The sequence below is a fragment of the Hyla sarda genome, chromosome 8 (assembly GCF_029499605.1).
Source record: "Hyla sarda isolate aHylSar1 chromosome 8, aHylSar1.hap1, whole genome shotgun sequence".
NCBI classification, from domain to species: domain Eukaryota; kingdom Metazoa; phylum Chordata; class Amphibia; order Anura; family Hylidae; genus Hyla; species Hyla sarda.
The window spans coordinates 127,424,933-127,435,897 of NC_079196.1; the positions used below are offsets into that span (position 1 = coordinate 127,424,933).

Here is a 10,965-nt window from a genome sequence, read left to right on the forward strand (position 1 = left end):
ACGCACATTGGGACTAGCAATCCGCCCCCTTTGCAACATAGAAAATTCCCTACCATAATCACTTCTTCGTTTCAGAAAAAAAAAAGAGGGGTGTTAATAGCATTTAGCGACAGACTGGCATTATCAATAAGAAAACAGATTGTAGACCCCCAGAGCAGATTTATTATTGTTGTTTGCTCTATCAATAATGTTGATTATACTGTTGTGAATTTATATGCACCAAATGTACACCAAAACCGTTTCTTGCAAAAAGTCTTTAAAAAAGTACAATCTATTAGACAGGGGGCTCTTATTGTATGTGGTGATTTTAATTCAGTAGTCAATCCTGCACTAGACTTATCAGCTCCCTTAGGCCATAGATCTTTTTATCTCTCTGACACTATTGCCACTAACGATCTTTTTGATATTTGGCGTATACGGCACGCTTCGGAACGAGACTACACCTACTGCTCACCCAGATTTCATACCTACTCCAGAATAGATATTATACTCATCGACAGGAGCCTCATTGATAAGGTACAAGTCTCTAAAATTGGTGTGCCCACCTGGTCTGACCATGCCGCTGTCAGTCTCACTATTCTTAGTAAGCAGGATACACGTAGTGACTTTGTCTGGCGAGCAAATTCCCATTTAATTGCCCACACCGAACACTCTCAATCATTAGAAAAGGCGTTGAAGGAATATTTTCAGCTAAATGTGACATCAGAAGTTTCCCCTACAACTGTTTGGCAGGCCCACAAGGCAGTGATTAGAGGCTCGTTCATACAACTGGGTGCTACCCTGAAAAAGCGCAGATTGCAAAATATGACTGAGGCTCTTAATAATATCGCGGCTTTGGAGGCCTTGCAAAAACGTCTCTATAGCGAAACCACAGACTCACAACTTAGACTAGAAAGGTTGCGTCTACGGAAGATTTTGCTCTATGACTATGAGAGAGCCCTCACCAAGTCCAAACTGAAATTCTACTCTCAGGATAACAAACCGGGATCTCTTCTGGCCAATAAGTTAAAACCAGCATTTTATAAGCAACGTATACCGATACTCAAACATCACAAGCACCATACCCCACTGATGGCACCCAGAGACATAGCTAATGCTTTTAGTGATTACTATGCAGATCTCTATAACCTTAAAGATGACCCTTCCTGCCCACAACCCTCGTTAGATTTGATCAACCCATTCCTTACATCTCTCAATTTACCTAAAATCGACCCCAGCTCTCTTAAAATCATTAATAGCCCCATTACTGCGCAAGAGCTTATTGATGCGGTACGCTCGTTGCCTTCTCACAAAACTCCTGGCCCTGATGGCTTACCCAACGAGTATTATAAGAAATTCCTTTCTACCTTACTGCCCCATTTGCACCCTGTCCTTAACACTGCTATGGATACCGGTTCATTCCCTCCAGATATGCTTGAGGCCCTTATCACTACCATTCCCAAACCAGGCAAACCAACTGACACGACATCTAACTATCGCCCGATCTCACTGTTAAATGGAGACGTTAAAATCTATGCTAAGATAATAGCGGCTAGGCTGCAACCATTACTACCCAACATTCTACACACCGACCAAGTTGGCTTCACGTTGGGCAGACAGGCGCCAGATAACACGCGTAAAGCTATATCATTGCTGCAACACTGCGAAACGTATCACATTCCATCCGCCTTTTTGACACTTGATGCAGAGAAGGCATTCGACAGGGTGAGCTGGCGATATATCTTCTCGGCCCTTGAGATGTTTGGATTCTCTGGTCCGATATTATCAGCAATCAGAGCTCTATATTCCAATCCGGTAGCAAGGGTCTTCACAAATGGAGCTCTTTCCCGCCGGTTCACCCTGTCGAATGGTACTCGCCAGGGTTGCCCCCTATCACCCCTGATTTTTCTCCTTTCTATCGAGCCTTTGGCACAGGCTATTAGACTCAACACTGATATCTCGGGAATTAGCATCGAGGGTACGGACCACAAACTTGCGTTGTTTGCAGACGATATATTGCTTTCCCTTACAAATGTACAGACGTCCTTACCAGCATTGTTCCAGACCATACAGACCTTTAGTCTCATTTCATACTACAAGTTAAATGCTACCAAGTCGCAAATTCTCCCCGTTGATCTTTCCCCAACATTAGTATCAACGCTCAAGACCAAGTTTAACCTTGATTGGCAAACTAGTTCGATATCATATTTAGGTATCAAACTTACCCATCCATCTTCTAGGCTATATCACACAAACTTTTTACCTCTTTTACAATCTTTAACTGAATCAATGCACACTTACGCCACACATTTTGTCTCCTGGTTTGGCAGAATAGCTTCCTTCAAGATGTTACTACTCCCCAAACTTTTGTACTTGTTTAGAACCATCCCCATAGCCATCCCAGCTTCATTTTTTAAAGCAGTCAATAAATCAATTAACACCTTCATATGGCAGGGACAACGGCCAAGGATCCAGAAAAAAGTTATGGTCCATGGAAAGACACACGGGGGGCTAGGTTTACCACATATAGAGGACTACTACAAGGCATGTATCCTTGATCAGCTACGATATTGGTGGACACCGACTCCGCATAAATCATGGATAGACCTAGAACACAAATGCTGCTCGGCTTATTCGCTGAGATCAAGATTACTAGCCATATCAGTTAACAAACTTACCCCCAAATCCTACTTGTCTTCAATCACAGTTTCTGAATCTATCTGGAGGAAAGCATTGCTACATTCCCCACAAGTGACGACCTGCCCACCCTCTAGCATACCCCTAGACTTTCTTTCAGTATGTATCCCTAGCTTAGACATCTCTACGTGGAGACAATGGGGAGTAGAATCGGTGGGAGATTTGCTGGAACCAGATGGGACCATCCATTTCCCTTCATTGAGAGTAAGACATGAGATTCCCAATAGAGAGTTCTACAAGAGTTTACAAATTAGAAGTTTACTCAATACTGGCATTCTTACTGAAATTAGGATCCCTACACAATTGCTCTCATTCCTACAGAAATCCAACACGAAACCTAAAGGCATCACATATTTTTACAACTATCTCAATGACAAACAATCACTGCTTACTTTTGATTACATGAAAAGGTGGGAAAAGGAGTTAGGATGTAATATTACTGTACACCAATGGCAGCGAGCATTTCATCATCTTAAACAGATATTCAAATGCACTAATCATCAGGAAGCTATTGCAAAGACTATGTTTAGGTGGTACTATACTCCCTCTCGACTCCAACACTTGGATCCCAACTGTACTAATCTTTGTTGGAGACAATGTGGTGGGGTAGGTTCACTCTTGCATGTGCTATGGGAGTGTCCGATGCTACAACCTCTCTGGAGAGGAGTGGAGATGATAATATGTAGACTACTTGGATTCCCAAGCATTATAAATCCTCTCAAGGCTCTATTGTTAATCGACCTAGATGACTTCCCAATTCATTCTCGCACTGTTGTTGCCCACTTATTTATGTCAACCAAACTGCTTATCACTAGAAAGTGGAAATCGGTAACGCCTCCTAGTTTAGCTGAAGTACTTCAACATGTTTCTATAAACTGTGACTACGAACGCTCTTATGCTTTGGCTCATTTCCAACACGCTAGATTTGAGTCGTTGTGGGACATTTGGATTCATTCCCCACATTATAACTCCTCCAAACAGTGACTTTGTCTGTTCCCTTTTTTTTTTTTTTTTCTCTCTCTCTTTTTGCTTTCCCTTCTACCTTTCTGCTTCCCTTTGTTTACCCTATTTTGTTTTTTTCTATATGAACAGTGCCTATTGTTTTATTGATGTGTTTCCCTTTCTTCTTGTACACATATAATTGTTCTTGTCTGCCTTTATCAATGAACAATGTTTGTTTGTTTATATGGAAAAATGTTAATAAAAGATTGAATAAAAAAAAAAAAAAAAAAAAAGCCCTCATGTTTTTTTAGGTGCAAAATTGAAAGGGTTATGATTTTTAAAAAGGTAAGGAGGAAAAAACGAAAGTGCAAAAACAGAAAAACACTTGGTCCTTAAGGGGTTAAAGTGTACCTGTCGTTAGCAAAAAATTTATATAAATGTAGATAACACCATTATAATTAAATTTGTCATATTGATTGGTTAAATTTTTTTTATATTTTTAGGTGGAAAAATGCTGTCCATGTAGCCTGTGTGTCTCTAAGTAATCCAAATACAGGAAGTGAGGGTGGGACTCATGGTGGCTTGTCAATCATCTTGATGTGTGAGCTGGGAACATGTCATAGAGTCTCTCTGCACACAGCCCCGCTTGTCCTCACTGCACGCAGCCCCGCTTGTCCTCACCAGGGATCGACAGGTTATCGGTTTGGCCGATATTATCGGCCGATATTCACGATTTTGGACATTATCGGTGTCGGCAATTACCTTGCTGATAATATGATAATGCCCCACCCCCCCACCACCGTACCGTGCCGCACCCCCCACCGCACCTCCCCGGCTGCTGCCGCTGTCCCATTGCCTCCCCCATCCCCGGTTTTATAATTACCTGTTCCCGGGGTCTGCGCTATTTCTGGCTCCTGCGCGTCCTGTGTTTCGCTGTGCAGCGCAATGACGAGTGACGTCCTCAACGTGACGTCACCGTCAATGCACACAGTGTCAGCTCAGGAGGACGCCGCAGGAGGCAGAAGAAGCGTGGACCCCGGGAACAGGTAATTATAAAACCGGGGATGGGGGAGGCAATGGGGCAGCGGTCTCTGGCCAGGGCGTTACGGTGGGGGGTTGCAGCACGGTGGTGGTGGTGGTGGCGGTGTAGGTGATAGGACTCAGGACCCCCGGACAGGCAGGGGGAGAGAAGCGGGTGGCGGCGGCGGTCTCTGGCACTGCAAAAGCCGCTGCAGTTCATTGATTGAAAGCGCCCGCTTTAAATCAATGATCTGCAGCAGTGTCGCCGGGGGGATAAATAGCAGTTAACTTATACCAGAATATCGGCATAAGTTATCGGCTATCGGCCCTAACCTCCACAGAGTATCGGTATCGGCCCTAAAAAAACGATATCGGTCGATCCCTAGTCCTCACTGCACGCAGCCCCCCCCCCCCCCGTCCTCACTGCACGCAGCCCCCCCTCGTCCTCACTGCACGCAGCCCCCCCTCGTCCTCACTGCACGCAGCCCCCCCTCGTCCTCACTGCACGCAGCCCCCCCTCGTCCTCACTGCACGCAGCCCCCCCCGTCCTCACTGCACGCAGCCCCCCCCCTCGTCCTCACTGCACGCAGCCCCCCCCTCGTCCTCACTGCACGCAGCCCCCCCCCCTCGTCCTCACTGCACGCAGCCCCCCCCCTCGTCCTCACTGCACGCAGTTAACTTATACCAGAATATCGGCATAAGTTATCGGCTATCGGCCCTAACCTCCACAGAGTATCGGTATCGGCCCTAAAAAAACGATATCGGTCGATCCCTAGTCCTCACTGCACGCAGCCCCCCCCCCCCCCCCCCGTCCTCACTGCACGCAGCCCCCCCTCGTCCTCACTGCACGCAGCCCCCCCTCGTCCTCACTGCACGCAGCCCCCCCTCGTCCTCACTGCACGCAGCCCCCCCCGTCCTCACTGCACGCAGCCCCCCCCCTCGTCCTCACTGCACGCAGCCCCCCCCCTCGTCCTCACTGCACGCAGCCCCCCCCCTCGTCCTCACTGCACGCAGCCCCCCTCCTCGTCCTCACTGCACGCAGTTAACTTATACCAGAATATCGGCATAAGTTATCGGCTATCGGCCCTAACCTCCACAGAGTATCGGTATCGGCCCTAAAAAAACGATATCGGTCGATCCCTAGTCCTCACTGCACGCAGCCCCCCCCCCCCCCGTCCTCACTGCACGCAGCCCCCCCTCGTCCTCACTGCACGCAGCCCCCCCTCGTCCTCACTGCACGCAGCCCCCCCTCGTCCTCACTGCACGCAGCCCCCCCTCGTCCTCACTGCACGCAGCCCCCCCCCTCGTCCTCACTGCACGCAGCCCCCCCCCTCGTCCTCACTGCACGCAGCCCCCCCCCTCGTCCTCACTGCACGCAGCCCCCCCCCTCGTCCTCACTGCACGCAGCCCCCCCCCTCGTCCTCACTGCACGCAGCCCCCCCCCCTCGTCCTCACTGCACGCAGCCCCCCCTCGTCCTCACTGCACGCAGCCCCCCCTCGGCCTCACAGCACGCAGCCCCCCCTCGGCCTCACAGCACGCAGCCCCCCCTCGTCCTCACTGCACGCAGCCCCCCCTCGGCCTCACAGCACGTAGCCCCCCCTCGGCCTCACTGCACGCAGCCCCCCCCGTCCTCACTGCACGCAGCCCCCCCCCCCGTCCTCACTGCACGCAGCCCCCCCCCCCCGTCCTCACTGCACGCAGCCCCCCCGTCCTCACTACACGCAGCCTCCCCTCGTCCTCACTGCACGCAGCCTCCCCTCGTCCTCACTGCACGCAGCCCCCCCTCGTCCTCACTGCACGCAGCCCCCCGTCCTCACTGCACGCAGCCCCCCGTCCTCACTGCACGCAGCCCCCCCGTCCTCACTGCACGCAGCCCCCCCGTCCTCACTGCACGCAGCCCCCCCCCCTCGTCCTCACTGCACGCAGCCCCCCCCCCTCGTCCTCACTGCACGCAGCCCCCCCCTCGTCCTCACTGCACGCAGCCCCCCCTCGTCCTCACTGCACGCAGCCCCCCCTCGTCCTCACTGCACGCAGCCCCCCCTCGTCCTCACTGCACGCAGCCCCCCCTCGTCCTCACTGCACGCAGCCCCCCCTCGTCCTCACTGCACGCAGCCCCCCTCGTCCTCACTGCACGCAGCCCCCCCTCGTCCTCACTGCACGCAGCCCCCCCCTCGTCCTCACTGCACGCAGCCCCCCCCCTCGTCCTCACTGCACGCAGCCCCCCCCTCGTCCTCACTGCACGCAGCCCCCCTTCGTCCTCACTGCACGCAGACCCCCCTCGTCCTCACTGCACGCAGCCCCCCCCCGTCCTCACTGCACGCAGCCCCCCCTCGTCCTCACTGCACACAGCCCCCCCCGTCCTCACTGCACGCAGCCCCCCCTCGTCCTCACTGCACGCAGCCCCCCCTCCCCATTTTTTAACAGATGTATATTACAATAAATATACAAATGATGTTGTTATTTGCTACATTATATAAAAAGGTTTTGCTAACAACAGGTACACTTTAACCCCTTAACGACGCAGGACGTATATTTACGTCCTGCGCCGGCTCCCGCGATATGAAGCAGGATCGCGCCGCGATCCCGCATCATATCGCGTCGGTCCCGGCGCTAATCAACGGCCGGGACCCGCGGCTAATATCACACATCGCCGATCGCGGCGATGTGCGGTATCAACCCTTTAGAAGCGGCGGTCAAAGCTGACCGCCGCTTCTAAAGTGAAACTGAAAGTATCCCGGCTGCTCAGTCGGGCTGTTCGGGACCGCCGTGGTGAAATCGCGGCGTCCCGAACAGCTGATCAGACACCGGGAGGGCTCTTACCTGCCTCCTCGGTGTCCAATCGACGAATGACTGCTCCGTGCCTGAGATCCAGGCAGGAGCAGTCAAGCGCCGATAATGCTGATCACAGGCGTGTTAATACACGCCAGTGATCAGAATAGGAGATCAGTGTGTGCAGTGTTATAGGTCCCTATGGGACCTATAACACTGCAAAAAAAAAAGTTAAAAAAAGTGTTAATAAAGGTCATTTAACCCCTTCCCTAATAAAAGTTTGAATCACCCCCCTTTTCCCATAAAAAAAATAAAACAGTGTAAAAAAAAAAAAAAATAAACATATGTGGTATCGCCGCGTGCGTAAATGTCCGAACTATAAAAATATATCATTAATTAAGCCGTACGGTCAATGGCGTACGCGCAAAAAAATTCCAAAGTCCAAAAAAGCGTATTTTGGTCACTTTTTATAACATTAAAAAATTAATAAAAAGTGATCAAAAAGTCAGATCAAAACAAAAATCATACCGATAAAAACTTCAGATCACGGCGCAAAAAAATAGCCCTCATACCGCCCCGTACGTGGAGAAATAAAAAAAGTTATAGGGGTCAGAAGATGACATTTTTAAACGTATAAATTTTTCTGCATGTAGTTATGATTTTTTCCAAAAGTGCGACAAAATTAAACCTATATAAGTAGGGTATCATTTTAACCGTATGGACCTACAGAATAATGATAAGGTGTAATTTTTACCGAAATATGCACTGCGTAGAAACGGAAGCCCCCAAAAGTTACAAAATGGCGTTTTTTTTCGATTTTGTCGCACAATGATTTTTTTTCCGTTTCGCCGTGCATTTTTGGCTAAAATGACTAATGTCACTGCAAAGTAGAATTGGCGACGCAAAAAATAAGCCATAATATGGATTTTTAGGTGGAAAATTGAAAGGGTTATGATTTTTAAAAGGTAAGGAGGAAAAAACGAAAGTGCAAAAACGGAAAAACCCTGAGTCCTTAAAGGAGTAGTCCAGTGGTGATTCAGTGGTGAGCAACTTATCCCCTATCCTAAGGATAGGGGATAAGTTGCAGATCGCGGGGGTCCGACCGCTGGGGCCCCCTGCGATCTCCTGTACGGAGCCCCGACAGCCCGCCGACACGCCCCCTCAATACAACTCTATGGCAGAGCCGAAGCGCTGCCTTCGGCAATCTCCGGCTCTGCCATAGAGATGTATTGAGGGGGCGTGTCGGCCGCCGCCTCGTGCGGGGGTCGACACCCGCTATCTCGGCGGAGAGCCGGGGCCCCGTACAGAGAGATCGCAGGGGGCCCCAGCGGTCGGACCCCCCGCGATCTCAAACTTATCCCCTATCCTTAGGATAGGGGATAAGTTTTTCACCACTGGACTACCCCTTTAAGGGGTTAAGGAACTCCTGGTATTCTGCATAGGCTGAGTGTCTAGACCTTACTCATTCCAAACCAACCGATTAATAATGATGAGAATCCACAGAACAGTAATCACTATGGGGGAGATTTATCAAAACCTGTGCAGAGGAAAACTTGCCCAGTTGCCCATAGCAACCAATCAGATTGCTTCTTTCATTTTTCACAGGCCTTCATAAAAATGAAAGAAGCAAGCTGATTGGTTGCTATGGGCAACTGGGCAAGTTTTCCTCTGCACAGGTTTTGATAAATCTCCCCCTATAGGAATAAGTGGAGGGAAGCATCTTATTGATGTAAGCTGCTGTTATCTCACATTTTGTATTGTTATTAACGCTGACGTCACAGCCGAGTCATGGCTAAAGATCAGCGCGTGACGTAGCAGACATGAACCACCACTAATAGCCGAGCACGTCTGTGACGTTATGTACAAATCTCCCTCCCTATGGTATAAGACAGGCGGCGATTCTTCATGACTGAACCGGGCACACAGGGAACCGCCCGGGGCATCACCCACTCCCGAGCTGGCGCCGGCCGCCTCTCTGTGAGCTTCCTATGTAGTTTAATGACCGATTTCCTGCTAATGAAATGCCAGACAGGAAGAGGGGAAGCCTTCGTCCCGTCCCCGGAGAAATGCAGGTCCAGTCTGCAGTCCTTGGTCGTCACAATAAAGACGTGTGGTCATTCCACAGGATGGGCGCCACTTACCTTCCCCGCTACAACTGACAGGCGCTGCAAAGGAAGACTCAGGAGCCGGGAGCGGATCTCGTGTACTCAGAGTCCGGGCACGTCTTCTCCCCGCTCTGACATTTCGGTGCAGCAGTCCCGCCTCCGGGCGGCTCCGGTTCCCAACAAGCCAGGCGGCGGTTATGTCACACACAGGCTCAGGCTTGTTTAGAGGTGCGGCTCCGCAGCGCCCCCTCTCTTTCGCAGCCCCGTGATAACATGGTGGGCGCTACCACTAGATGGGAAGAAACCAGCATTTCTAGTCTTTTTACCTCTGGCTTGGAAGACTGTGCGCCCAAAATAGCGCTGTGTGTGGGGAATCAGTACAGTATTCTAGAGAATTCAATTGTACCAGTTTCCTCACGGTTTTTAACTCTTGGAGTCACAGACAATTTTCGTTTTTGCCTTTTTAGCGTTCCTTGTCTTAGGATACGTTCACACGGCCATTTGCCCCCGTTTTTGCAGACTGTAAACGGATTTAAAACTGTTTTTAAAAAAATCCCATTCATGTCAATGGGATTTCTTTACAATCCGTTTACATCCAAGTGCACCCGTCTGCACTCATAATAATTTTTTCATGGAAGAAAAAAACGGCACATGCAGTATCTTTTTTTTTTTTATGTGAAAAAAACGGAAGAAAACACGGACATCGTAATTTTAACATTGAAGTCTATCGCAAACGGATGAACCTTTAATGTCATCCGTTTGCACCCGGGTTTAAAATATCCGTAATTACATCTGAGCATGCTCAGAAGAGGTGACATCAGCAGACTCCTACAGTGTTGTGGGACTACTACTACCGTATATGCCGGCATATAAGACGACTGGGCATATAAGACAACCCCCAACTTTTACAGTTAAAATAGAGAGTTTGGGATATAGTCGCCATATAAGACATACCCCTCCTACCGTGATGTACGGTACCTTATATTTCCCCCACATTAGGTAGGCAGTATAGTTCCCCCCCCCCCCCCACATTAGGTAGGCAGTATAGTTCTCCCCACATTAAGTTGGCAGCTCCCCCACATTAGGTCGGCAGTTCCCACACAATAGTAGGCAGCTCCCCCACATTAGTAGCAGTTCCCCCACATTAGTAGGCAATTCCCCCACATTAGGTCAGCATTTCCCCACATTAGGTCAGCATTTCCCCCACATTTGTAGGCAGCTCCCCCCACATTTGTAGGCAGCTCCCCCCACATTAGGTCAGCAGTTCCCCCACATTTGTAGGCAGTTCCCCCACATTAGATTGGCAGCTCCCCCCCAACAGACATACAGCTTCCAGCTATATACAGTGTATGGCTGGAGGCTGTATGTCTGTACTGCCCCCACAGTGTTCCGATCACCGGCCTGGGTCACCATCTACTGCTATGGCCCATGGACCATAGCAGTAGGTGGCGG

At 50.0% G+C, this 10,965-nt stretch overlaps 1 protein-coding gene across 1 annotated transcript in view; it reads right to left on the minus strand.

Annotated features, from left to right (window-relative positions):
• INPP1 (inositol polyphosphate-1-phosphatase) overlaps positions 1–9,860 on the minus strand; it is a 99,831-nt gene extending 89,971 nt beyond the window's left edge. Inside the window, exon 1 of the mRNA XM_056536378.1 lies at positions 9,550–9,860. The gene's annotated coding sequence lies outside the window, so the exon portion shown is untranslated. The remainder of the gene's footprint in view (positions 1–9,549) is intronic.
• Between the last annotated feature and the right edge of the window lie 1,105 nt (positions 9,861–10,965).